Here is a 27,541-nt window from a genome sequence, read left to right as displayed (position 1 = left end):
AACTGCAGAGGAACTGAGCTTGAGCTCCTGCTCACACAGGAGGTAAATGGGGAGGTGCTTGATGCATTTTTGATTCTCTGAGAGAACTCACAATTTTTGAAGGATTTCACTTATTATTTTATTTGACTCTTGCATTTTGATATACCATACCATGACATCCATAGTCAAAATCTAGATGGTGAGAGCAGAAGGTGTCTTGTTGATTCACGAATTCTCCATATTGGCTTGTCCCTTTCTGAGTAGAGATAGATGAAAGCAGGTGATAAGGACAATAAATGCCTAAGTACTTTGCTGAATTTGAGAAGTAAGAATATTTTGCAAATATATTCTATGTCCTACATTATGCTGAGCTGGGCTGTACAAGCTGTAGCTCTGGGCAAAATTTGTTCGTAGAATTTTTTCTGGAAAGTTAATTACTTCTGTGGCCAATGTGATGTTATTGAAATTTGATTATTAAATGAAATGTGAAACCTTTACTAAGAAATGCTCCAAAGCTGTTATCTCAGAATACCATGGCAAGGTAATTTCAGAATACCAGATCCCAGCTACTTCCTGAAAGTTGCATCTATATAAAACCTTACTGAGCAGTGATGTTGAAAAATGCATGCTAATCAGTGCAGATCTTCCCCATCACCTAACCCTGTAATTGATGGTGCCATCAACAGCAGAGACAGTCATTTAAATTATGAATGCTTCTGGTTATGAATGATGGATATTTTTTTGGCATAGGAATTAAAGAGTATGCATTATTAGAACTAGTAGAAGAATTCAAGTCATGCTTTGGAGAAAAGTACAAAGTTAGGCATGGTTTAACATTCATGAATATTTGGCGAAAAAGCAGATTTTTCTATTAAATATGTAGGTGTTACAAAATGAATAGAGAAGAATCCATTGAATAAGGTTTGAAAGTTGTTCTAAGCCTTGTTGAAACTAATGCATAAGCCACCACTCTTAAATTTAAATCTCTATAAGCAGTTGTGTCAGTGCATTTATGGATGTAAGCAACTGAAATTATCTGCCTGGTCTCTGTTAATTTGTTCCATTTTGGTGGAGGCAGTCCTGGGAGGTTTCTGGGCAATGACTCTGCTGGGTCTGAGGGACAGTAACTTAGTCATGGTGTGACCCACTGCTCTGGGGCATTTGCTTGGACATCTTCTATAATCAGAAGAACTATATTTATTTGCAGAATTTGTTTCTATTTACACCCCGAGTATATGGACAACTCAGTGTTATTAACAAAAGGAAAACATGGAAACTTATCTTCTGCTGAAATGGCCAGCAAGTCATCTTCCAAGAGGAGGATTTCCTTTGAGTGAGCGGAACTGGATTTTAAAACTAGAAGTATAAAAAACGTGATCTGATAATCAGGCAGCACTTGTATCTTGGTGTCCTAATTCTGCCAGTTCTTTAGCAACGCCCCAGAGTTTTCCAAGGAAAACAGGATAAACAAAAACAATGGCAAAAATAGCAAGGCTGCTCTTAGAGAAACAAATACAATTATAAAATGGAAAATAAAGGTGCAATCTTTAGATGTTAAAATGCTGTAACAACCTTCCCACAAAAAGAACATCCATAAACCTTGTGGAGACTGCAGTCTGTGGGGTATCACCTGTGTAGGGATATTGCCAGAGGGATTTGAGAGGACAGACTTGGGATTGAGGCCATGGTGCTTTGGCTCTTGTTAGCTCAGGTCCTCCAGAAGCCCAGTTGAAGCCCATGGCTCAGGAAGGTCGCAGCTGTCCCGGGGCAGCGTGGAGCCAGCGCTGCACAGCACGCTCAGCTGTGCCTCTGGGGAGGAAAACAGCCTGAAATTCTGCTTTCTCAAAAGAGCAAAATCTGTTTGGAGACACTGTCTCATGACTGGGCAGAGCTAGAGATTTTCCTGGTTTATTGAAATTAATCTGGGTAAACCCCACTCAAATAGAGCAGCCATTTGTTCTCCTGAAGAGATCTGACATAGTCCCAAGAGTGAGCAGTGCCTGTGGGTCAGTTCCTACAATAGATTTTGCATTTACAATCCTGCCATAAGCAGCAGGAATAAGGCTGAGCATCCCAACCTGCTGGCTTGGCGTGACATGGCTTGATGCAAGAAATACAGAATTGAGCTAATATAGTTACTAAACTGTTTGTTTGTGTCCAGGGAATGCAGAACACGTAGAGCAGATGGAAGAGATAAAAAACACCATAGAATTATAGATGAGAAACGTTTACAGTTAAAGCAAGAAAGAGATTTCTTCGTAGTCTCTTTCCTGATTATTTTGAAGGGTGTTTAGGTGAAAAAGGCTTGACATACGAAAGCTATTGTTAACTCCATTTACAATCAAATTAATTCGACTCAAACAATACTTTTCAAAATTATCTTTGTTTCCATTCATTCCAGCCTAGCAAAAGAAAATCAATGTGTTTAACACCACCACTTAATTTAGAACATTTTAAGTTGTCAGATGAATCCGATAATTCAGCTTGTCCTCTACTGTTTCAGCTACTAAGGAAATTCCAACTAAGGAACTGCTAGATCAGATATCCTGTGTCTCAGCCTGTGTCTCAGCTGACCCAAAATCCCCATCATGGTTTTAGCACTATTCTTAAGAGAACCATGCAGACTTTGTGAATATCAGACCTGTTTACCTGAGTATGGCAGAGCATTTAATTTAAAGGATATTGGCATCAGTATTAGAAAAGTCAAAATTAAAGGATGATGTATTGAATATATTTTTGCTGCTAGTAGCACAATTCATTAATGACAGTTCAGTAGAAAACAAAAGAAGCTTAAAAGTTCCTTCTCGGTTGTGGTGGGAAAGTCTCTCCACCAAAATCATGAAGTAAATATCTTTCTATGACCCTTAAATGCTTTTTTTCTAAATTCTAGTTTCTAAGGTCCATGTGGGTTCCTCCCACTGTGTTCATAACTGAACAAAGCTGAATAATCCTGCAGCAAGAGCTTGTGCTTGTGCTGCTGCTCACAAGCCTTGTGATCTTGGCACAAAAGCAACAGTACAAAATTGAAAAATACCACAAATTTTATTCCAGCCTTAGGGTTTTCTAAAAGCACAGGCTCTCAGCCTAGTTTGTGTTAAGACTGTTTTTTCAGATCACCAACAGGGTGTAAAATTACAGACTGGTCAATGCAGATAAAGCTGACACATATTTTCAAGCACAGTGAGAGTTTAGGGCTATATTTAACAAAAACACCGAGTTCTGTGTTTGGGGAATAGACTCTGCCTCCGTACCCAAAAGAGTCACCAGAATCCAAATTCTCTCTAGCTTCTCCTGTTGATCACTTCCCACACACTGGTTTCAAGTTTTATCATATTGTGCCTGTTTAGGGAAAGAGCTACATTTTTGAGGTAAATACATGGAAGGTAGGTTTTTAAAATGCATCCAATTTTTAACTCTCAAGGACTTAGTGTCTTTTCTCCATAGTGCTGCTAAAAATGCAGCCTCGGATTTCCTTTTCATGCAAGGGAAAATGTGCAGTCTTGACAAGCTCAGGAGAAGGGATGTATTTTCTGATGTTGCCTAGAGCACATCTGTGCACAGAGCTATTTCTGCCTTTATCTCACAGCTGATAACGTTAGACTTCCAGAGTTAGGAAGAATCTGCAGACCAAATGCTGGGTTTTACAAATTTGTCTGTAAATATCATAGTAGAATTCCTGGTACAGTAGGCAAAAACCTGGGCAAAGTGACTGTTCTTAACACTGAAAATTAGGTTCCTTCCCCAAACAAATATACTGCCAAATTGACTTTTTAAAATTGACTTCCAAATATTTGCAATTAATATTATAAAGTCCCTTTCTTTGAATCATATATGACAGGAATCTTTCCCTGGTGGTAATGGTTATTTCTCTTCTGGGGAACACAGAACACTTTCCAGATCTTTCTGAGACAGTTTGTATTATCTGACATTTCTGCAGGCAACATTTGCTTAGTGGTGAATTGGATTGTAAATTCTACATCTGTGAAGTTGTAGGAAACAAGAGTCTTGGCAAATTTCTAAATAAAGCTCTGGTAAGGAGTGATTGGGAATTTAATGAATACAAATTGTAGAATCAATCTCTCAATGTGTTTTGATTATGGTAAAGTGCATATATAATATCGGTTTTTATTGCACTAAATAGGACAACACTGAAATTTATTATGAGCTCCTATTTATATTATTTTCATTTGCTTTTCATTCTTATAAAACCTTTCAATTACAAAAGAGTGTTTCTCTGTAAGTTCTTCAGCTGGGAAGATTTAAATTAAAAAAAAGTTAAGAGGCCACAATCCCAATGCTGAAAAACTCAAAGGTTTTATAAGAATGAAAAGCAAAGAAAAAGATTTTTTTTTCCTATGCATGGAAAGACAGGCTCTGTATGTGTGTGGTATGTCAGACTTCATGATTTTTGTATTTTTAGCTTTATAAGAAGAGGATGCTCAGAGAATTGCTCTGGTGGTTTTATTCTGCATTAAGGAATCTCTCTGACAAGAAGGAGATTTTCTGGGCAAATGAATCAAGTTGAAATCTCAGCACATCTCACCCTGGGTAGCCCCACAGTCTGTCTGGCCCAGCCATGTCCCTGTGTTCTTCTCCTCACACAGCACTGGAACGGTCCCTGTGGCTGATGAGGGTGGACACAACTCTTTCAGAGGCTGCTGCTGTCATTTCTCTGTTGTCTGGAGAATGGATTGCAGAATGAAATTAACTTTCCCTGACAGAAATAAATACAATACACAGGAAACACAGTGTTCCTGGGTCCAAAAGAGAGACATTCCATGGATTTCTGCTGGGACTGGAGTAAGATTTAGTCTTGCAAGCAACATCATAATTTATAAATTATGGGGAAAATATCTGAAATTTATAAATGCCTACTATATGAGACTTCCTGTTCCATTAAAGTCAATGGCAAAATTCCCATTTACTTAAGTGCCAACATGATCTGGACCACAATAAGACATGTTTCCCATTCAAATTATGTTATAATTAACACTTGGAAATTGCTTAACAAGGTGGATCTGATAGCTACAGAAGCTGTGGGTCATTCGAATGAATTTAATCTTTGTTTCTCTACTACCTTAATTGAAAATTAAAGAAAATGAAAGTAGCATCCTTGTTTTTACCAAGATCTGTAAATTTTTCATCCTGTACCTCATCATGGTTAAAGCTATGTTAGTATACTTTGTGACCAGTGTCAAAATACATGGAAGTTTTTCTTAAGGTGATGTGGTCATTGTCAGCCATATTCTTAAATTTACTTCCCAGTCAAAAGAGGAACATTTCAACACATGGTCAGAGAAAGATGGTAATTGTCAGCAGAAGGAGGAACAGGCCACTCTTCAGGCAGCAAAGGTTGCAGAATGCCCAGGAATGGCAGCAGGTATCTGTCTGAATAGTTCACATGGCTGAGTTCAGGAGCAAGGACCTACCCTGGCAGGGATCAAGAGGAAGCACAGGACTGGACCCCACTCCTGCACCTCTACAGTTCTGCCTCCAGGAAACACCTGTCTGTGGATGTAAATTGTTTATGCTTTTCAGAGAGAAATATGCGAAACCCTGGATGCACTACCTAAATTCTAATTCAGATGTTGATCCTCCCTGTGGCCCTGGACAGCAGATATTTATTGTGTGCTTTGTGCCACCACAGGCATTTAAGGGACAGTCTTTGTCTTTAAAAAAGGGTGAAAGAAAGAGGTCAAAGCCAAAATGGAAATTGTTGATATTGTCTCAGTGTATATTGAACAGAATCTTATGCTACAAACTGCTTAATTACAAGACAGATCATTCCAGGAATCAGATCCTACTCAGTGTAAATGCATCACAAAGGGTTCCATCACTTAACATGCTGTTTCCCCATAAGCAAAACTTGGCTTATCTCTTTAATGGCTGAAAAGTTTATGTGAACTCTACAGTTACTATTAAAGATTTCTCGAGATGAAAAATTGTACTGGAACACAGGCTAGTTGGTTTTGTTGTCAGGGTGGTTTTGGTTTGGTTTGGTTTAGCTTTTAGCTTTTCTGTAAGTTCTTAAGTTCAGTAGAAACAGGATTTGAGTTACACTGGTCATGCATTTTTGCTTATCCCTGTATTGACAAAGTTTCAGCTTTTGCCTGATTAAGAGCTGCCTTATGGTAGATTTGGTCCATGTATGAATTTTCCCAGCTATCAAGATGGTAGTTTTATTTTAAAATTAAATAGTCCCATCTGATCTGCTATGCAAGCCAATAATAAATGGCAAAGAACTAGACTCAGAAAAATAAAATAATGGGGATTTTTTCTGTATTTCATTTTGTTCTGTGCAGTTCATCTTGGATTGGAGAGAGAAACAAATATTGTTATGGAGAGCACAGAAACAGTGCAAATATGTTTATGTATTTCTAATTTTGTCTTGGGTGTTGAATCGCCCTGGGTTCAGTTGCATAATGATAAGTAAAGCAACTGGACACAATCCAGTGCAAAGTGATGCATGAAACCAGCACTTTTCCCCCCTAGTGTGTGAAAATTTGTATCAGCAAGAAACAGATAGGCTAACTTGTATGTAGCTGGAGAACTGCCTGCATTTTGATACTTACATTCTTTTAAAATGACTCATTCTTCAGTGCAGACACCAGATCCCCAGTGCTGAGGCCCAGCAGTGACATGCTGACACTGCGCTTCATTAACCCTCCATCCCTGCGCCGTGCTCCAACGTGACCCCAGCAGGGCCACCAGGGAAACTGGGGGCAGGTGCTTCTTGAGTAGGGATAAAGCCCAAAACTCCACCTCACAAATCCATACTGGAGCCAGGGTTAGGTCTGAACTCTGCTACCTTCTTGTCACAGCCCTGCACACCAGGTTCTCTTCACTGGAACTTCACTGTGTGACTGTCTGGGGTGGCCTGGCTGCAAAACCCAACATCCTGGTCAGCCACGTTCTGTCAGGTGTTGGAACAAGGTGCTGCCTTTTTAAGGAAAAGGCCAGTCATTGTTTTTCTGCTGCTAATCAAATATATTGGTTGTTACAGGCTCAACAATTATTTTAAAAATCCCCACCTCTGGTAATGATTTTGTTCTTTCAGCATGTTTCACTGGGAAAACCTGATATGTGACTTTCTGTGAACTATGTAACAGGAAAGACTAATGAAAAAAGGCCTGTGGTGTTTAAAGGAAATTACATTTTTAATAAATAGATTACCTTTAAAGCATCAGACAGAGAAATCAAAGAATAATTTCTCTGTTTTGCCATTTTTTAGAAAAGTAAGAAATGTAAAACATTCTGTTTTTTACACAGCACCCCAACAGCTACTTTTATATGGCATAGAATAATAGTATTTGTGTGAAAGAAGGAGAGAGAGGTTCAATTCTAGAATGAAACTCCTATTTGGTTCTGGGTTTATATTGTTTTTTTCCAAATCCACATCCAATCTCTGGGAGGTAGATCTTGTAGTAGGATTTGAAGTGGTGCAAGAATAAGTATGTAAATAAATCAGATTAGTGTCAGGAGAGGGCAATGTTTTAACTAATGTTACAGACTAAGCCGGTGTAACAATGTGGGTAAAGATCACACAGATTTGGGCTGCTGCTAATTAGCCAGTCAGCAACTCTGCATTTTCATTTTTCACACTGTGACTCTTTTAAATAAGACACAAACAGACAAACACATTATCTTTGGTAGGTGAAGATCTGGAGCCCGATTGTAATTAGTAGTAGCTGTTTACGTTTGGCTTACACACCTCCCAAAGCTGAATTAGCAGTGGCAAAGTGAGCACATCTTCCCCCACAGTGAGAGACAGCTCTGACCTTTGAGTGTTCAGCAGGCCTTTGTGAAACTGCTGGGATTTATTAATCACATGGATTGTATGGATTGACAAAAGGACAACTCAAAAGATGGTAAGTCATCATGAATGTGGGAGTTCATCTCTGTGATTTCTGAATGATGTTTAAAGGTTCATGATTTATTCCCAAGTGACTGAAGCAGCAGGGTGGGAGCTGAGGTCTTCCCACTTTTTGAAAAGCACAGTATTTCACTTTTGGTTGAGGTGTAACTTAAACCGTGCTCTTGGAGCAGTCAGCTGTGGACTATTCTGCTCTTACAATGGTCCAGGGAGTGCTGTGTGTTGGAAGTCATTGATAGAGCAGTAGAGGGATAAAGTTGGGCACATTGCTCTAATTAAAACCAAATCAGAAGGATAAACACTGTCTTCTCCAGCTCAGTTGAGCTATTCAATGGTGGCTGAAAGTTGTTACCAAGGCTGAGTGGCACAGTGCCATCCAAGGCTTTGTAATAGCCTTGGTGCTGCTGTGATACTCCTGGAGGATGATGCAAAGCAGTGGTAGTGACTATTATTAATCCCAAATAAGCACCTTGCACCCCATGACACATTCTTGGTATGCAGCAGTCAACAAGCAGGGAACTTTTCTGTGCTAACTTTGTGTAAACTCATTGAATTCTGCTCCTACTTGACAGCCAGTCCTTGCAGATTATTTTTCTTTTCTTCCATTTAGATTATTTTTCTTGGAGCAGGCAAGATTTGCCTAAGAGGAAATGTCATAAGAACAGGATGGAAAAGAAGAGCGCATTCTGTTGCTTAAAGGCTGGTCCTGCTGGAATAGAAGGGATAATGCACTAATCAAATTTTGACAAGGAATTAAGGAGAAAAGATGGGAAAGCATTTTTGAACTCCTTGCACTAAAGCCGGATGCCTGAAAAATAAAGCAGTTCTTATGCATAAACATAATTTTGATGGAGTTGGCATTACCCAGGCATAAGTCATACATCTATAGCAGCCATAAACGTCAGTGCATGAAAGAATGGGCCTCACACATGCTGGTGATGCCAAGAAATCAGGGAGACCACCTGTTCCAAGATGAAGTACAACATAAATAAATACAGATACCTCATCTTGCCCAGCTGGTACCAGCACAGGTAGCATGTGTTGCATGTGATGCATGAGGACATGATTGTGTAACTGAAGCATACATGGCCTGACCTGCTTGTACAGGACAAAGAGAAGTAACAGAGGGAGTGATCATAAAAAAGAACTGTTTTGGGAGAATGTTTCACTGTGATCAGCCACCTTCAAAAAAAGGCTGGATTTCAGGCTGCAGGGAAGGACAGGTGATCCATGAATTTTACTCAGAAGTGCAACTCTGCTGCAGTCATGGTGGTAAAGATGGGGAGATGAAAGTATTAGACTTGTCAGTCAGGGCTTGGCTTGTTGAGTCCTCTTCCTTTGTGCTTTCTGAGAGACAGTACATCCAAAACAGAGAATGAAGACTGTAGAGAAACAAATAGATAGGGAGCAAGGAATGACCAAAAGACAGAAAAATAGCGAGAGTGAAAAAGTGAACAAGATGCTGTTGTGTACTACATGTCAGAGGTGATCTTGTCTCTCTCCTTTCAGCTGCTGTCATCTGAGCCTGGCAGGAAGAACAGGACAAGGCTAGTAACCTGCAAACACTGACTTAAAAGCTCTGGCAAGATTGACATCAGTGTGTTAAGAGGTCTCTTGCCTCCCCCAGTTTTCTTTCTCTTACTATGTTTTCTTAATATGTTATACATCATAAGATTTCTTAAAACCTAAAGCCTTTAGTCATGGAGGATTTGCACTGATGTAGGAAACTCTTGCTCAAGGACTAAGGGTGTGCAGTCCTTGCTCAGCTTGACTTCCAGCCTCTGGCCTGTTCCCAGCCTAGTTCTGCATCCCTTTGGAATGCCCAGCCCCACATCCTGCCATTGGGAATTCCACATCCCAATGCTGGGAATGCCCAACCCTGCATCTTGCCATTGGGAATGCCCAGTTCTCACAGATGGGAACGCGCGGTTCCACATCCCAGTGCTGGGAATGGCCGATCCTCCCCGCGCCGCCGTTGGGAACGCGCGGTTCCACATCCCGGTGCTGGGAATGGCCGATCCTCCCCGTGCCGCCGTTGGGAACGCGCGGTTCCACATCCCGGTGCTGGGAATGGCCGATCCTCCCCGTGCCGCCGTTGGGAACGCGCGGTTCCACATCCCAGCGCTGGGAATGGCCGATCCTCCCCGCGCCGCTCCCGCTGCTGGAGCGCCCCGCTCCCTGCGCAGGGAGGCTGCTGAGCGCCACCTCGCGTCTGCCGCGCTGGGGCCGCGGCCGCGGGGTTTTTGGGATGGGAGGATGGCTGGGCCGTCCCTCGGGGCCGGGAAGCAGCAGGATCAGGCAGCGGGATCAGGTGCTGGGCTCTGCCTTGCCGCAGAACGCTCGGCAGCCGCCGGGCTCTGCGTGCGAGCGGCACAGACCAGCTGAGGTCGTAATTAGGTACAAGAAATTGCAGGCTCTAAAACTATTTTATGGAAAAAGCTGCCCCTCTTACGCTGCTGAGTCAGCCAGGAGGATGGATATGAGGATTTATTGGTAGGACACTAAATTCTGCTCTGCAGTGCAAAAAACGAGAGACAAAATATCAGCAGCAAGGTCAAGGAAGCTTCTAGGGCTGCCCCTTCCAGCTGCTCTGCTGTTTTGTGTCACCTCTGTCTGTGACTTCTCTGGCTCCCTCAGGTGAGCACAGAGCTGCTCTGACATAGCCCAGACCCTTTCCATCCTGCCAGGGTGTCCTGTATGTGATCCTTCATCCCACTGCGATCTTTCCTAGTGCATTTCTCTGCAGTGGAGGTTCAGTTTTCCAGAAAGATTTTTCCCAATTGTCTCGGCTCTCTCATCAAGCTGTGAAAAGCTCCCATTGGTATCAGTACCTGAATCATATCACCTATGCTAAACCTTATGTTGATTCCTTTTATTATGTAGACAAGCATTGGATCCTCAAATGAATGAAGAATCCAATTTCAAACAAAACAGTTCTTTGGGATTTGAAATATCCTGCAGTGCCATATCCACTGCGACACAGGAGTGTCTAAGTGCACAGGCAGGGTCTATTGAAATTATGCTAATTCTAAGAGGAAAAAAAATCACCTTATCCTGACAGGCTACAACTTACACAGGATTTTGTGATTAACTCAGAATTATTCATACAAATTTAATGTTCAAAACTCCAGAAAAATAAGAAAAGATTTCATTGTGGTGGAAAATCAAAGCAGGCTGAGAGAGCCCCAGAGCCACATTATGATACCGTTGGGAAAGGGCTGAAAAGCAACATAAGAGAGTGAGATCAAACCATGGCACATGTGTTGTTGCTATTGTTACTAATACTGTTTCCACAAATACTAGAGATGTTGTAGGTATTTCTCAGACATAAAAGAAAGAATTACATTTGGCCAGGTAGTTCACAGTGGGTTATGAGCTTTTTTTTGGTTTGACATGGAAACAAATAAAACAAACACAACATTAGCAATTATTTGGCTTCCTGTTGAGAACATATTAGGTAACTACTCTGGCTTTCTTTCCTCATAACACAGGGTGGGGAAGAAGATCACTGTAGGAAAATGAATAATATGGACATACACCCTGCAGTATTTCAGAGAATCACCCTTGGCACGTGTAGAAAAGGTGTCCTTGAACTTGCACAGCATCACAGCTTTATCACATTCCATACTGTGATAAAAGAGCAGAATCAATAACTCAGAGAACGGGGACTGAGTAGCTGATGCTGAATAGAAGTCTTAGGAGGTAAAGGGTATTTGAGAAGAACAAAATAAGCAAACCAGGTTTCTCCAGTCCTCTGTAACCCATGTTTAATTTCAGTTAGCAAGGGCCAGCCTACAGAATGGAAAAACAGGCACTTGGGAAATGAAAATTCAGCCATAAGATTGTAGAGAATAAAATGTCATAGAATTATTGGTTTGGGCAATGGAACAGAGTGCATTATATTTGAAAATGGAGAGCCACACTGCACTAGAAGGTGCTCCAGTACTGCAGAAGGGGCCTGGAGAGGAGGAGTTGGTCCATCCACACACCTACACAAATAATTCTACACATCAGTGCAGCCAGGTGCAAATCCCAGCTGCCTGTGAGGAGAAATACATAGTTTGGCTATGTCTCATCCAGGGTACTCTGCACTTCCCAGGCAGATTTAACTTTTTGGAGGTCAAATTGAATAACTGGCAAAGCCCCAGTGTTTCAGAGAAATGTGAAAAAAAATCTCAAAAACTAACTTTTGCAGCAGTGAGGATGTATTGGGAGGAGCCTGCTAGTTCCCTGCTGGTGGAACACTTTGGGAATCAGAAAACTCTGTGAAGCATGGATCCACACACAAGAAATACAGAACAAGAAGATCTAGTCTTGTTTCAAGCTTCTGTTGGTATATCCCAAACATTGATTGCCCACAGACTCATTTTCTTAGTTATGCAACTCTTCCATGGGAATATCAAGTTCCATATTAAGACTGTTTAGGTTCTTTGCCCTTACTGCTCCCTTTGAAAGACCATGCAAGAGTGTGATCTCCTTCAATAACTAAAAGTGTTTTCTGTAGTTTTCAGTCTAAACATTTTGTTGATCAGATTATAAACATTTTATCTCACAGTCATGTTAACCTTTAATTCTTTTCCCACTCTATTTATCATGAGATCTATTTATAAAGGACTTGCATATTGTTCCATCTACAGTCACATTGAAGAAGTCATGTTCTTTTTATCTCTCCCTAAGACTGCTAATTCTGTAATTGCCTTAATAGCCAGTCTGCACTGATTCCAGTTTCAACTAATCCTTTTCAACATTGTTGACAGGAACTGTATAAATATTTCACACAAAATCTTACCAGTGCCTTGTCTAAAAGTGCCAATATTTCCTTCTCTGCTAAAAATCTCACCTAACCCATCTGAACACTACATTATGTGTTTCCACAGCTGTGTTGTACTGGCAGATTTGGCACACTGTCAGTCTATCAGAACACTCAGATCTTTTTCCTTCTCTGTTTCTTCCAGTTGATGAATCCCAAGAACATGACTTTGCAGTTCACATTATTAAATTTCTATCACTGCAGGCAAGAAGGTCATCTAATTCCAGTGTGGTGATCTGGTCCTCCTCAGGACTGGCAATACCCTCCAGCTTTTTATCACATGCACAGATTTTGAGGCTGGTTCCTAATTTATGGAAATGTGGATTATATGGTATTGTTCCAAAGAGTGATCCCTGAGAACACCGTTAGGTAATTTGCTCGATTCTTGTAACTCCTTTTTTATTACAACCTGTTCCTCCTTCTTCACATTGTTTTTATATTAATCCCTATCACCTCCACTTTCAGTAATGAATTCCTGCAGAGCACTGTATCAAATTATCTGTTTGAACTTCAATAGACCGAGTTCACTGCATTATTTCATTCTGGAGAGACAATTATCTTACTCAAGATACACCAGCTCAGTCTGATATCCTCTGCTCTGGTAAACCATGTATGTTTTCTTAAATTCTGTTTGCCTCCTTACAATTAATTTGTTCTAAGACTTGGCATTATACTGAATTTTTTAAATATATTTTAGAATATGTATACTTTCTAAAAATAAATTTCAGAATATAAACATTGTATTTGCTATGCTGAAGTCCTAGGCAAGCTTTCATTGAAATTCATTAAACAGTGGTTTCTTTTACTTGTAAATTCATATACCAGTTATTTCAGTATGCTAGGGAGGAGATTGTATGTATTCCTCAATAGTTTTTTGCATTAAGAAATATACTCTGTTTCTCCTAAGACTTGTAATTTCACGTTATACTACTGCTTCCTTTATGTGTCAATCCCATCTGTTATTAGTCTAATGTCAAAGCAAAGGATCATTGCTTATTCTCAAGCAACACCATCTCTTGTTAGTTGATTTATTATTTAAGAAAATAACTTCATACCATCCCTGTGTCTTTGATGGAGCTCTGCTATCACTGGTGGCATTAATTTTCTACTTTAGGTCTGGGAAGTTAAAGTCTTCCTTAAACAAGGAAGACTTTACTTTCCTGTAAATTTACCTCTATTATAATTTATATTTGAATAGAGGAAGGAGGCTGTAAAAGATCCTCAGCACTATCCTGCTGGGGCAGTTTTTGTCATCTCTAGTCCGAGTTATTTCCATCCAAACAGAATTTGTTTGGTCAGTGCAATCACAGATTCCATTATAATTTCCTCAACATTCCTCAACCCTCCCTCTCTCTCCTCTCATTTCTGTCTTCCCTAACAGATTCCCTACATACTGCATTAGTGGGAATATTCTATTCTCAGGAATAATGCAGAAAACCTCTCCATGCTCCAGCAGAGTTGTTGATGAGTTTCTGATATCTCACCTTGCCTTTGACATTGCCATTCTGTCTGGGCAAGACAACTTTCATGGGAGACAGGGTATGTCCTGTGTGAGGCCCAGGGGGAGGCTGTGCCCTGCCATGTCCAGATGATGGCCAAACACTTTTCACAATCAAAGATGACCTGAAAATAGACATTTGATAGCTTAACTGCCTGTGTGAACACCCTGATTCCACAGGTCCTCAGGCCCTGACTACCTTCTCAGGATTGTCATAGAGGAGTATTAATACAAAGAAAGAGTACAGAAACACTGATTTTTGTGCTTAATGATTGGTTCCCCTGTGGATGTCATATTTCCACTATTTTTCTGGCATTTGCAGCCAATGAGAATAGTCAGAGCACTTTCTATGGAGAGATCTACTTGAGCTAATATGCATGTCTTACTTGTTCTTCAGAGAAATTATTTTAGCCATATCACAAAGCCATTCACTGAGGTTATAAATTTCAGCAGAGCCAGGGGACAAATATGCTCCAACATACCTGATTCCCAGAATTCATCAGAGATTTACTTCTTGGCACTGATTGCAACATCAAACAAAAAATAAAGGACTTGTTGAGAAATGACATTGCTGGCGTTCTTTTGGCCCCAGTCACTCATGTCTGCACACACCCAGTTGCTGTGGCTGGGAGCGCCTCCAGACAGAGCTGAGAGATGCAAAGCATTTTCCAAATGTTTGCACAATGAAGAATTGCCATCATAGGCTCAAGAGCAACTGTTTTCAGGAAGTAAATATTGTGCATTTTTAGATTAGATAATAGCTAGGGGCAGCACGCCTGGTGGCTGGAGCCTGAAGGCAAAGCATAGCAGCAAGTCTGAAGGGAGATTCTTGTCTCCTACACAAGGATGAGACAGGCTGTGCAGGAATGCTCTCCCTTTCACCCATTACTAGTGGCTGCAATGCATCATGCTTAATTTTTCAGAGATGTAAAATGAAATTAGACAGGAGGACAGCAGCAAAAGGTTCAATAAATTGGAGAAAAAGTAATAAGTTTGTATCTGATTCTATCAGATCAAAAGTAGCCCAGTTCTCTTCAAAGTGCCAGCAGTTCAATAGTGTTCACAGCTTAGCAGCTCTGGTCCGAATATTTCTCTATGTAGCAAGAACAGTTATTTAACTGCAACATTATAAATTCAGATACAATAGCTCTTCTGTTATCTCATAACATTTTTTGACTATGCTGCCTTATTGCTGTTCTTATTGCCTTTCCATTGTAGTATGGAAAGGTACCGAAAGGAAGGAAAATATAGAAAGGATGAAAAGTATGGAAAGTACAGAAAGGATTGGCATTTTCCTGGCATATTGTATCTACAAAATGATTTATTATTTTGCAGATTAGTAGTCTTAATTAGTAGTTCTCAGAGGGTATTAGGTAATTTCCCAATAGAGAGGATAGGAACAGCAATTTCAGAATTGAAATGTTCCATTGGTATTTCTGCGGGCTGTTTGATGCTCAGAATATTTTTAAAGAGATATTTGGTCAGAGGCACATCTTTAGAGGAGTTTGGGGATTGATTACTGCGAAAGGACAATATGGTTTAAAGTCATACCACCAGTGCTGTAGTTTCTAAGATAGAATGGTTGGCAAAGAATTTCTGGCCTACTGGTAACAAAGTGTACAGGCCTTCTTCCCATCAGCAGAATGTCAGGAAGCTATCTGAAATTTCTTGTTGTCTTGGCAAGGCACCCACAACTCTAAGAGTTCTTTTTGCTTGTCTGTATGGAAAGGTGTCTGAGACAGGAGGTTGTTTCAGCTGGGGGGAAGAATTGCATGTGGGAAGTGAAATAAACACTTGATCTTGTGTCTGCAGTTTTAGGATGGAGAGTAAAAAAAGAGTCTTACCTAAAACTGGTCAAACAGTCCAGTTTGTGTGATTCATAGCAGTAATTCCATGCAGGAATTCTGTGCATTCTGTATAATGCTACTTGGACTGGAAGCCCCATTGGGTAGATAGGATTTTGTCCATGATTTCAGCTCTTAGGCAGTGTCACCATAATTAAAAACTGATGAAGAAAATTGGGCAAATGTGTTCTCTGTTTCTGAACATCATCTTTCAGCTCCAGCTCAGGGGGAGTTTTGCACATGCAGCAGTATGTGTGACAGCTTAATAGAGATGGCAAGGATACAGCAGTATTAATGACACTGTAATTAATACCAGCAGTATTTTAATAGTACCTAACTGCCAATATATGTCCCAGGTCCAATTCAGGGTGACTGATTGGTTTGGAAAAGCATGTTGTTTTGGTGCCTCTGCAGTCAAGGCAATTACTATTTCATCTTGTTATAGTCTGCAGCATCAATCCAGATCTTTTCAAAGCATTATATTCACATTGGGGGTTTTTTTGGTTTTTTTTTTTTTTTTTTTTTTTGTTTTTTTGTTTTTTTGTTTTTTTTTGTTTTTTTTTTTTAATAAAAATGAACTTTGCAATGGAAACTCTTGTTCTGACTGCCAGGCAGTATTACCAAATCAGGGCTGTGACCCTGTAAGATGCACATGAGTCAGCATTGGGTTCAAGTCCTGCCTGCAGAATCAAAGTGCAAAGACTTATTTGGCTTGTGGGATAGAGAAGCCTTATTCAATAACTTGCATCTCATTCTGTAACCTGAAGATGCACAATGTGGGTTTCCAGGGGATGATTGCTTGAGGGTTAAGCACAAAGGAAGGTCCCTGCATCTTTGCTGGGACCTGCCTGTTCTTCAGTTCATCATAGGTTCATTAGCATTTAGGGAAAATGCTTTATGAGTGATCACACACTTCTTTGTTCCAAACCGTATTGTAATGTGAACTACATGTCACAGAAAATACAGAATAATCTTTCCTGTTTACAGAACTAGACAGTCTAGACTTCAATTTATTTATGTTATTTATTTAAAACTTCAGTTTTGACCTAGATTCAGTTCTCATTTCTGAAAGCTACATAAAGTTCTGACTTGCAGCAATTTTCTTCTTAAGGCTGTTAATGTATATTTATGTAGAATCAAGAATTCCAACCTCTTATTACATGAACCATGTACTATTTTTAACAGGAGTCAATTTATTCTATGTAAAATTATGTACAGGATACTGCAGGCAGGGGGAAAATTCCTTGTGGTCTACACACATTTGTTATTAACTGCTTTAATTTGACCTACCTGATTTTATAAGCAGCAGTGTCAGGGGAATTAATTTCATCAGAGTCCATGGAGAGAAAAATCAAGGAGGAATTCTATTCACCCCAAATTAAGATTTAATACTGCAAAGCTGTCATTATGTGTATCAAAGGCTGTTGAAAGTCATGTTGCTGGGAATAACTAGGGGGCTTGTTAATGCAGTCATGATCATCTTTCTGACAGAAGCTCACTTTCAGGAAACGTGATATGAAATTTTCCTTAGGTTCTCAACTCATTCCCATACTGTGTTAATTTCACTCTTAGTGTGCTTCATCTTTAATTTCTCAGTTAGGAACTAATTATCTACAAAACTGTATAATGAAAGATGAGCAAGTCTGAAAGGAGTCTTAAGTGAATGCAAGTTAGATTTTCTTTTCCTAATTCTGGGAATGGGAGTTTTCTCAACTTATTTAGGTTGAGGCCCTTGCATAAATAGGATCATATTGTGCTTCTAAACATAGACAGAGATTTTGATTTCTACTTCTTGTAGTTCTATTTGAAAGGCAGTCTTTTCTTCCATGTTCTTTTTAAGTGGGTGTATTTCTTCCTTTCTAGTAATCTCTGCAATATCTTATCAGTGTCTCGGGGCTGACCCTTCCCTCTGTGAATGGCCGGAACTGCTGCTGGAGTTTGTAGCATTTAAACAAAGGGCAGAATCAATGAGGGATTCTTCTGGCGGCTTAAAGGCTTACAGAATTTGTAGCACTAATGTAGACATTGTTTCATTGGGATTTTGTATGCATTCTTACACATGTATATCTATCATGTGCAAATCTATCTGCAATTCTGTTCCATCTTTCCTCAGTAATTTTTATTTTTTTTAAGATCAGTTAGGAGTCTGAGTCCCCAAATATAGTTCCATGAAGCAAAAAGCAAAAGCACATCAATTATAGTGCAGAGAACACAAGAATGACTGTTCTACTTCAAATTCATTTGACATTTGACTGTGTCTCCTTTATGATGAAATCACTGCACAAAACAATCAGTTGCAGTGTAAGAATCTCTTTCTGTAAATAAATGTGTCTATATATGATAGCTGTTCCCAGACCAGATGATGAATTAGACTCAAAATTACATACACAAAATGCATGACCAATTGCATATTTTAATTTGTAATTATCAACAGTGCTTATGCTAATTGCTTGTTGTGCAGTAGCAATAAAATAAAACATAACTGGGTTAGTGTTTGCTGTCAAGCCATTTTCAGTGTATAACAACTGATTTATTGGTCCTCTGAACCAATGAATATTTTTTCTCTATGTGAATGATCTATATATACCTAGAAATCATTAAATGCAAGATTCCTTCATCATAGGATCAGCAAATCCGTAAGTTACTATCTACATGCTCTGTTCCAAATGGTGACCTTTGTGTCTATGTCTTATTTAGATTTTTGCCTCTAACAGTGAACATTGTGTTTTAATTGTACAGCACTGAACATACTTTCTCTCATATTCTGTAATGTCATGCAGTTCTATACAGCAATACAAAACTCTACTTAAGGGAATAAAATAGCCAGAGCCATCTGGAGAGGCACTGAATTTCTCAGTAGTGGACAAAGTGCATTCCAGACAAGGACAGGAAAGACAGATCAGAAAAGAAGTTAGAGCACATATGGGAAACAATATCCCTTGGTGAGTTCTTTGGACATTAAACCAAACTGTGGCAGAGCTCCTGTGTGTTTCTCACTCAGAGTTTGCTCTGTAAGGAGAACTGTGTGCATTAATTGAGTCACCTGCATAAGTGCCACAGCACCAGAGCGTAGAGAGATGAGTCTGGGCTCAGGCTGGAGCTGGTGCTGTTCAGATCTCTCTGGAAGTCATTGGCAGGTGATGGTGGGGCACATACAGGATCTCTTGTCTTGTAGTGATCAGCTTGATGTTCTGGAGACCTTCCTTCTTGTTGTTGTTTAACCCTAGATAGAAACTCAGCTCCATGCAGCCACTCACTCACGCCTGCCCAGTGGGATGGGGAGAGAATTGAAAGGGTAAAATTGAGGAAACTCATGAGTTGAGATAAAGGCAGTTTAATGGGTAAAGAAAATTCACACACACAAGCAAAGCTAAACAAGGAATTAATTCACTGGGGCAGTCAGGTTCAGCTACCACAGGAAAGCAGAGCTCCATCACATGTAACAGTGACTTGGGAAAGTGAATGACACCACTCTGAAAGTTTCTCCTTCTCTATTCTTCCACCAGGTTTAAACATGGAACATGAAGCCTTGTAGTCTGGGATATCCCTTGGGTGAGTGGGGCTCAGCTGTCCTGGCTGTGTCCCCTCCCAACTCCTTGTGCACCCCCATTCTCCTGGCAGGTGTGTGGGGTGAGGAGCAGGAAAGGCATTGAATCTGTGTGAGCTCTGCTCTGCAATAACAAAAACATCTCGTGTTGTTTCCAGCACAAATACAAAACACAGCCCCATACCAGCTACTGTTTGGAAATTAACTCTATTCCAGCCAAAACAGTACACTTCTCCACTTTCTTTCCCGTTAGCACCTCATCTACAGGATAAGGCTTGCAGTTCATGAGACCAGGAATCCCAGAGTGGACATTTCCTCTGCAGTGGTTCTGCCCAGGCAGGGACTCTAGATCAGCATGGAGAATGTTAACAGGTGGCTGCCAGGCTGGTGTTTGCCAGCTGGAGAAAAGCACAATGCAGCAGGGATGTGTGTCCAAGCCCTTTGCCAGTGGTGGGACCAGGTGGTGAGGAGGAAAGCTCTTGTAACTGTCCTCATCTCCAACAACTATAAGCAAATCTAGGCAGAGGAAAAATCAGATATCACACATTGATGTTACTGCTCATGCACAGAGAGCATCGCAATATTTTCTTGTATGACAGGAGTATTTAATGTGTAGGAATGTAATATGATTTGTGTTAACTTGCTGGATAAAAATAATATTTTCTGTATCTATGTTCAGAGAATCAGCCTTTTGAGACATATCTTTAAGAAAAATAAATGTATCTATTTATGTGGAATGAAGATTATATTTGGGTCAAATTAAAAAGTGGTCTATACTTTGGTGGATAGTTAAGATGTAAAATTTAACCAGCGAAAGGGTAAAAATTATAATCTTGCTTTTACCAGCTCAGCAGTAAGCAGAGCAGGTGCAAGCCATGTTTAATCCACAACCCCTGGGAAATGTTAATGTTCATTTCTGTTGTCTTCCTGTGCCAGATGCCAACCTCTCCAAATTTCTAATTGAGAGCATTGACTAGAAAGAATGATAGGACACAACTGAGCACCTGGGTCACATCAAAATGAGAAAAGCTCTTTAACTGCTGCTTATTGTAATATGCCACTGTAGGCACCACCTGTGGTAGGACTTTATAAATAGATAACCTGAGCTGTGCTCACACAAGGGTAATTCAGAAGCTGTCAGCTTGTTAGGCAGTTTTCCAGCAGTGTGCTGATGGCACATGCCCATAATCCAAGAGGAAATAATTATTCATGTTTATATGGTACATTATGACATAAAGTTGTGGGGGTTTTGTTATCTTTAAAATTCCTAGTCTGCTTTGGCATTAAAGGAAGTTCCAAGCAGATGTGACATGAGCATTTTCTAATGTCTTGGAGCAGGTATGTCATGTTATCTGCCATGTTCTAAAAATATTTGGATGGTCAAAATTGCTTAGCCATGGTAGCACACACTTGCAGAGAAATGAAACTTTTGGCAAAGGTGCTGGTAACTGTTTTCATATGTACTTTAATCTCTTACGATGCTTTTTCTCAATTTGCAGTGGTAGTCACTGTACCCTCTGGAGTTCACTTTCTACTCTTCAGAAATCATTTAGATTCTGTATTGTCTGATATATACCATATACATCCCACTAAGGTGTATTTGTTGGTTTTTACATTGCTTTGATATCAAAGAAAGACACCAGTTCCCTCTCAAGATAAATGCATTTTTTTATCTGGACCAATTTTTCTTCTGTGGGACTGGAGAGCAAAATTGTAGCTATTGACATTTAATGAATGACATTAGACCTTTTCACTTTGGTCAAAGCTTTTAAAAGCAACTTCATCTTTTCATGTAAGACTACAGAATATAAATAATTTTGTAAACCTGTTTCTGTTGAATTAGCTTTATTAAAAAGATAAAGAGATTGTAGAAGATAGAAGGGCTTTGATTCTTGGGTGATCTTTGGACTTTCAGACTGCAAGGATAAGGAAAATGAGCTACATATTTCAGGTCTGTTCTTGTAAGTAACCAGTTAATAAGTATACTTTTAAGGTAAGGTGCTGCTCTTAAGAGGGCCAAGGTTTTATAAAATGCGTCTGATATTTGTTTTTAGTGAGTTGTTCCTTGCCTTGTCCTTGTGGGATAAACTTTGCTTATTAGTTTTTATTGCTTTCTCTAATAAATTTGCACTGAAGTATTGTATACCTTTCTCTTCTGATTACCATATAGTACAGAGATCTATAACCAATTGTTACCTTCTGTAAATTGTTCTTGTTCTGAATGTGATCTTTTGAACCAATAATTATTAAAAATAATGAAAATATAAAAAATTTTGTTTTCCAGTTTGCATGTGCAGGATATATTGGTTTGTGCTCCTTCCTCAATTGACAAGATTCTTCCTGATCCTGCTTAAGTTGTCTTGATTCAGCCACACACACCCTCTGTGCAATTGTTCCTGTTGAAATGTCAGTGCTCTGGAAGACAACATTCATTAATGGAAGAAAAATACATAAGAAAGCACAAACTTTTCAGTACAAGGTACATCCTTCCCTTGCAGTGCTGCAATGAGCTGCATCTTCCTCTAAATCTTGGATCCTTGTGCTTTTTTTCCAGATGTGCACTCCAGCTGAAGGCATCGAGACACCAATTGTCTCTCTGCTAGCAGCTTCCTTACTCTGTTCTTTTATTCTTTTCTGGGTCTGCCTTCCACATCCAAATGCTTCTTTTAAAAATTCCTTTTGTTAGTATTATAAATTATTTCCAAATTGGGATGAACTTCCCCCCATACACAGAGGGTCCATAGCCTGAAGCCTTTGCTTATGCTTTCACTAAAACTGAGTGTGGAAGTCAGTGAGAGACTGTTGAAAGGAAATGCAAGTGGTCTAAGGTAATTTCTTGTTTAATTTTAGAACACTTGCATAGGTTTCGGTTATTAAGGCTATTTAAAATGAAAGGTGAGTGCCTGCATATGTAAAAAAAAAAATGTTCTTTAATCTTCAGTGAATTTCAGCTTGCTCAATGTTAATGAGAACTAGTACTTGTATGAGACCTTTTCTTGATAGTGTTCTATAGTTAGGTATGAAGTGGTATGGAAATGGAAAAGACTACCTTAATAGACAGGTTGATCAAGAATTCCCTGTTTGGTAGGACTCCAAACAATCTTTGTCTTTCAATAGGTGACACATTCAAGTGGTGACATATAAAACTAATCAAAATTTAGTGTTAGAATTCCTATTTAGAAAGACATGCAAGTAATGTTTTATCTTGCACTCAAAAGTTTGCCTTCCTTTATTGAAAGGATTTGTGATGCTGTTCAAGAGGTCTAGAAGCAGATAATGCTTTTTTGGCATTTTGTAAGCAGAGTTTACATCAGCAAATACTTAGTTAAGCATGGCTAATTACAGGAGCATTCTGCAGCCTGGAGATGGTCTGTTTCTCAGAGGCACTGCCTGGTCCTGTACCCTGTAGGTAGCTTTACTAAGCCCTTACACTGAGGCAGAAGTGGTGCTGGACTATTCCTTTGCAGAAGAGCTGTTGTTGTCACCTACACCTCCAGTGTAAGAGCACCCAGAGCCTCACGCAGTGACATTTGCTTTTTTGAGCTGCCTCAGACAGGACAAGTTCCCGAGAGCTGCTGAGAAGCTTTGCCAGCTATTGCCTTCATGAAAGTATTGCATGAGGACACACTGAACTGCAACCTCGTTGTTTGATCTCCTGCTTCTTACTTGGTCTGTTTGTGAGAATATTCTTTCTGCTTTGCTTTTTTTCCCCTTGACACACATACAATGTATATTTAGATCAGGACTGCATTAGACATTCATGTGGTTAAATAGTTTCTCACTCTATTCAGTCCTGCTTTGCTGCATCTGGAGCAAAATGTAATAGTCTACACAGTTTAATATTTGCTGAAAATAAATAGGAGAGGGTGGAAGGGATGTCTAATGTAGCTGAGAAAGTTTTACAACAGCTTCTTTACACAAAAATCATAACTTTGCATTTCCTTTTGTGTTAATGGAAATTAATTAAATCTCCTGTACCTGAGGAGGGAATAGACACATATAATTTCTCTCTTAAAATTTTGGGGGAAGGTTGTATAGGAAGCTTTAAAATAGAGGTTTATCACCACAGATGTATCTTTTATTTCAGCATTGGGTAGTTGTCAGTGGCATAAAAAACAGCTTCAAAATTGACATGAATTGACAATTTGGATGGCAACATCATCAAAGTAACATGGGGAAAGAAATTTACCCACTTGTGACTGTGTTTTTTGTAAATCAGGATGGAATCTTGTTGAGAATAAATTTATACTCATGTTGGCACTTACACTTCTTTGAGGGAGTACTTAAGTTCTCTTTCACAAAAATAAATTCTTTTAACTAAATACATTGATTCCATAGAATGGTTCAGTGGATTAAAGTGAAATGAATATAATTTAATAAAGTAAATTTAAATTAATTGAATAAGACACATTTACAATTATAATCCATTTTCATATCTTAATGTTAAAACTTACTGAGAATCTACCTGTTTGAAGTCCAAGTAAGCAGAACCTTCCTAATCAAGCTCACAAAAATCTACTAGGTATTCCTGAGTCAACAGAAATTAAACCTGTACTAAATTTTCCAGGATGTTAGTGGCAGGTGCAATTCCAAATATAAAATATTTCCCAAGAAGAATGTAATTCCTTAATGATGTACAAGGAATAGATTTTAAAAGAGCTGTTTTAGCTCTATTTAACACATTTTAAAATTAATGCAAACTGATTTTTCTACCAGCAATTGAAAATATGCAGCATCATATAATCCAGAGGTTTGTTTCTCCATGTGCAAGTTTAATCATTTGTGGGAAGAAATCAGAGAGTTCTGACCTAAACCCATTTTAGAATGACAGATAAATACTAAGAAAAAACAATTGACACAAATGAGAAGATTTCTCTTACTGTGTAACTTTTAAATGCAGTTTTCTTCAGCCAGCTTTCCTTAAAATGTGAAATTCTGGATGCTGGACTTTGGAATGGAGAAAAAAGCCTCCAGTTATATAAAAACACTATTAGGTCACTGATGACTGAAGGTGGAGGTTAAAACCAGTGATATTTATTTTGTCTCTGTCAGGTGGAGAAGGAAATCACTTTGTTAAATACAAAAAGACAGCACTGACAGGGAAAGAAAGGTTACATTTGAAAGCAGGAGATGTAATTCTTTTGTGGGGAGGGAGGGCAGAGTGTGTACCTCAACATTCCTAAATAGAAAAAGCAATCTTTGTGCTTAAAACAGTGATCTGGAATAAGAGCTGGGTCCTGTGATCAGCTCGGTTCCTGGTGCTTGGGGATGCTGTTTTGTAGTAAATGAATTGTGATTCTTTTGGGGTTTTATTCACAGTTACACTGAGGACCTTTAACACCCCTCTGGCAGCTCACTCAGCCTGCTAGACAAATATTCCTTCTGCACGAATAATTTTATCAAAAATATTGAAGAAAACCAACTGAAAATAAAACTATCAACATCCTTTAGTTGATCCAATTATCTGTCTCTAAAAAAAGGTTTTAACACCTCCCACGCGGAACAGCAGCTTCAGTAATTTAGCCATGATAACAGTGCATAATCAAGAAACACGAGGCAGTGATACGTGGTAACACGTCCCATTTTGTGTATAGGAAGAGTTTTGTTTAAGGAAATATATTTTCTTTGTAAGTGCCTTTTGGATTACACGCTATTATGTTGCTCATCCCATTAGTCTCGTGTAGTTACACAGATGTTTAATTGCAGAAATTGTAAATGAGTGAATCTAGCACTCCTGAGGATAGAGACAGGAGATGAGGCTTTGCATCCTTGGATTTTTTTTTTTTTTTGATGTTCATGGTGTATTTGAAGATAAGGAGTAAACTGTGACTAATGTGTAGAACAAAGGATTGGAAGGTTTGGTTATTTAGCTTCTACCAGTGACTAATTCACTGCAAACTTTAAGTGTCCCATCATTATAGAATAGTGCTCTAACAAGTCCTTGTAATGATATGCTGCCACAATGCCCCAGATGATATTACAACATGATGTTTTATCAGAAAATTACATCAAAGGCCCAGCATTCAATTATGATAGGGTGGGTTGGGATATCAAGCAGCTTGCTGTACTGAGATGCAATGAATTGTTTTCAGCAGTGAAATGAGAACACCCTTGCACTGTAGACCTGCTGTAAGGCTACAAAGGAAGGTTTAAACTTCATGTCTGTAGCTGCTATCAATCTCAACACTTTTTCAGTGTGGAATTTGCATGAGGTCAGTGGCAGAGCCCAAAAGTACCTCAGACCCAAGGCACTGCAGGGCTCAGGACACAGATCTGCCTGAGTTACACCACAGAAACACGGTGTTGTTTGAATAATCATCATTACAAAGCGTGGCTCTAAGCTCAGCTGCAAGGAGCCACACTCATGTCCAAACGCCCCAGCTCTGGTGTCCATGCTCATGGGAGGGAGATGGGATAGAGTGAAGGGAAAAGGGCTGACTTTGATGTTTCCACTGGATATTTACAGTACATACAGCAAAAGACCCAGCTTTGTCATGACCAGCCTCAGTATTACAACAGCCAAGAGCTATTTACATGGAGATAGTGGCTGTTTGTACATGAAAAAATTATGTCATACATATTATATATATTGTATATAACATATAAATAATTTTAAAGGAAGGGATCACATTTTGCCTCCCATCCCTGAAATCCACAGACAACCAGACAAACAATATTCTGGGATTGTTTTAGAATGTAATTCATTATAAATAGGATCATGAATTAGTAATAATTTACTAAAGCAACAAAAGAGATGATTGTATTCAATTTTATTATTCAAGTAAAATATTTCTTTTGGAAGAAAAACTAATTAGAGTGTTTCAAAAAATATGGGTCGTTTGGTAACACAATTAGTGTCTTCAACCAGACAGAGGATAGCAGACTGGGGTTAAGCACATACTTAGTAAGAGTAGTTTGATTCAAGTATATCCATGTATATATCCAGTATATCTCTACCATGTCCATGGTAGAGAAAATTCAGAGGGACAGCGAGGATTTGGGTTTATGTTTTGTCTTCCTGGACACCATGTTCCAAATACTACTTTGGACACAAAACTTTCCTTTCATGAATTCCCAGGGGTGCATTGATGTACAATGTACTCATTGTACATTTCTTTGGACAATTTGTGCTCCCAAAGTCATTATATAATCTTGACATAATTAGCCTTTTTGTTAAATTATCTGAAAAAATGAAATCTAGTTTGTTAGTCATATGGTATTTCCCTGTTTCCTCACTGCAGAGCCCCTGATTGCTTGGGATTAACACTTCCATTTATGCTGCTTAGAGCTGACACCTCATTTTCATGTACTCAAAGTTCAGCATAATCACAGACCTAAACGAGAATAATCTTTATTTCTAAACCCTGCCGGTATCAATAATTCAACAAGGTCACCTCCAGCCTTGGAAGCGCTCGGGCTGCAGAGGGAGGGTGGTGTGCCCATCCCAGTGTCTAACGTGGGGCTCATCAGCCCCGCAGGGCAGCAGGAACGGGCAGAGTTCACCCCGAGGGATGGCAGGAGGGACAGTGCTCCTGCAGGGCTGATCCCGAGGGATGGCAGCAGGGACAGCGCTCCTGCAGGGCTGATCCCGAGGGATGGCAGCAGGGACAGCGCTCCTGCAGGGCTGATCCCGAGGGATGGCAGGAGGGACAGTGCTCCTGCAGGGCTGATCCCGAGGGATGGCAGGAGGGACAGTGCTCCTGCAGGGCTGATCCCGAGGGATGGCAGCAGGGACAGCGCTCCTGCAGGGCTGATCCCGAGGGATGGCAGGAGGGACAGCGCTCCTGCAGGGCTGATCCCGAGGGATGGCAGGAGGGACAGCGCTCCTGCAGGGCTGATCCCGAGGGATGGCAGGAGGGACAGCGCTCCTGCAGGGCTGATCCCGAGGGATGGCAGCAGGGGCTGTGCCCCGCAGGGCTGATCCCGAGGGATGGCAGCAGGGACAGCGCTCCTGCAGGGCTGATCCCGAGGGATGGCAGCAGGGACAGTG

General features: G+C 39.9%; 1 protein-coding gene across 1 annotated transcript in view; it reads left to right on the top strand.

The window, feature by feature from the left end:
• LMTK2 (lemur tyrosine kinase 2) overlaps window positions 1–27,541 on the top strand; it is a 109,385-nt gene that overhangs the window by 32,833 nt on the left and 49,011 nt on the right. The window lies entirely within an intron of this gene.

This window comes from Lonchura striata, chromosome 14, assembly GCF_050655825.1.
Source record: "Lonchura striata isolate lonStrDom1 chromosome 14, ASM5065582v1, whole genome shotgun sequence".
NCBI lineage: Eukaryota > Metazoa > Chordata > Aves > Passeriformes > Estrildidae > Lonchura > Lonchura striata.
The sequence above is the reverse complement of the archived record's forward strand: the minus strand, read 5'-3'. Positions and strand labels throughout refer to the sequence as shown.